This window comes from Phacochoerus africanus, chromosome 1, assembly GCF_016906955.1.
Source record: "Phacochoerus africanus isolate WHEZ1 chromosome 1, ROS_Pafr_v1, whole genome shotgun sequence".
NCBI lineage: Eukaryota > Metazoa > Chordata > Mammalia > Artiodactyla > Suidae > Phacochoerus > Phacochoerus africanus.
Genome location: NC_062544.1, coordinates 193358887 through 193361219, shown reverse-complemented (window position 1 = coordinate 193361219; position 2333 = coordinate 193358887). Strand labels below are relative to the sequence as shown.

Below are 2333 nucleotides of genomic sequence, written 5' to 3'. Positions count from 1 at the left end.
TTTTTTTTTTTTTTAGAAAATGATGTGTTATTACAAGCATGTAGCACTCTCTTTTAACCTAACTATTTCTCTGGTACTAGAAAACCATTTGTCTTTCCAGTTTGATCTCAAAATATATCTCCCCTCTGAAATCTTCCTTTACCCCATTCATATTTTGTTTCATACTTTATACATAATTTCCTCATTAAAATAAATTTTATTGAATCATTTGCATTTCTCTCTCCACTGTACTCTAAACAATGAGGTCAGAGAATACATCATTTCAAACTTAGGTCTCTGACATCTGAGATAAGAGACAAACTCAAAAACGTGTAATTCTACCTGATTTCTCTAACATCTAACCAATTTGAAGACTGCTTTTAAAAATTATTTGGAGACTCCACTAGAGGTCCTCCAGCCCTGGCTTGCAGTGTTTCCACTGCTCTCCGCACCAGAGCTCACTTCCCCCAAAATTATAAAAGCAGGAAAACTCAAGACAAAAAAAAAAAAAAATCCAACAAAGCTAGTGATTTCAACAATATGGTGAACTGGCCAACACCAAGTGAATTAGTGACCACTGAATATCAGAGTGTCACCAGTCAAGGAAATAAGAAGCCACAAAATAAAAAAGAAAAAGAAGACAAGGTTGAAAAGAGAGTAACAGTGAAAGCAAAGAAACCTGAGAAACAAAATTAGATGGTCCTGGTGAAAATGTCAGTGAGGATGAAACTCAATCAAGTAATCAATGAAAGAGAGCTAATAAGCACAACTGGGTACTACTCCACTTAGATGATAAAGACCAGACAGTCAAGAAAGACCAGGGTCCTGCAAGAGCTCAAGAGGTCAATCTGAAACAAATAAATCATCACATAACAATAGGAGAAATGATACACGAAGTTGGAGGTGTGAAAGAGAAAAGAGAGATGATCAAGGTGAAGTTTCCAGTGTGAGAAGTGAAGGTGGTAATATACAAGGTTCTTTTAGAGGCCAAGGAAGAGGCCGAGGACGTGGAAGAGGACGAGGCAGAGCAAACCCTCGATTGAACTTTGATATTCATATGGTTATTGATAACATGGTGAAATGACAGATCAACCATTTCAAACAGAACTTAATACCAGTATGATGTATTACTATGATGATGGTACAGGCGTTCAGATGTATTCTGCTGAAGAAGCACTGCTTAAAGAGTATATCAAGGGTCAAATTGAAAATTATTTAAGTATAGAAAACTTGGAACAGGACTTCTTTCTTAGGAGAAAGATGGATGAGCAAGGTTTCTTACCTGTTTCCCTGATTGCTGGTTTTCACCGTGCTCAAGCTCTCAGCACAAACCTTAATCTCATTTTAGAGACCCGAAAGATAGCACAGAAGTGGAAATTGTGGACAAGAAAGAGAAAAAAAAAGAACAAAAAAATGGCCAATTCCAGGTCCTCCTGCACGTAGCGTGCCACAGACAGACTTCTCTCAACTGACTGATTGCCCAGAGTTCATACCAGGCCAAGCCTTTTGTTCATGTACAGTGAGGGTGATGATCTGCTGATGCTCTTGGATGTCATTTGATCAGAATATACAGAGGAATAGGCGATTCACTGAATTATCATTATAAATATTGGAACAAAATCGTGCTACAGAAATGAAAACGACCAGACTTCTATGCAAGAATGTCTACTCCTTACTCCTTGTGGAGGAGGTTGGGCCAACACTACAGTAGAGATAAACACCTTTGTGATGATGGTGAAAGACAGACCAGAGGACTACTGTTGTTTTCATAGCAGCTGCCCATTTGAGTGTTATTAGCATGGGCTGCATGTGCTAATTTAATTCATAGTGGAAAAGATAATTATCATTCTGGAAACATTGCAAGATTCTGTCTTTTCCTTCCAAACTTATGTACTTGTGTCCAGATCAATAAAGCACAAATAGAGAGGCTTGAGTGGGACTTCCCAGACTGTTAGGTCCTTTGCTACTTGATTTGCTCTTCAGTATAGTATACACTGTATAACTCACATGTTGAAATAATATTTCACATGGACATTAATTTATTAATGTTGACACTAAGGAATAAGAAACTGAAGAAACTGAGAATCTTCTCTCTTTCACTTACATATTTTTACCCTTCCAAATGTGTTTCTGATATACCATTATAAAGACCTCCCATCAAACAGTCTCACGGATATTTTTATTTAGTGCCTCTAAACCTAGCCTAGCAAGCAACTTGGGCAGTGTTGTAAAGTTGAAGAACTTTAAGTGACATTTTTTAGGTTTTTTGAAAGAATGTCAGATTGTATAAATTAGCTTAATCTAGTGTATAAACTTGGGGTCCAAGATGACATTTTAATCCTTCTTATGAACAG

The 2333-nt window shown here is 37.1% G+C and overlaps 1 pseudogene; it reads left to right on the top strand.

Annotated features, from left to right (window-relative positions):
* Positions 1-490: 490 nt before the first annotated feature.
* LOC125110919 (la-related protein 1B-like) lies at positions 491-1519 on the top strand (annotated as a pseudogene).
* Positions 1520-2333: the final 814 nt, after the last annotated feature.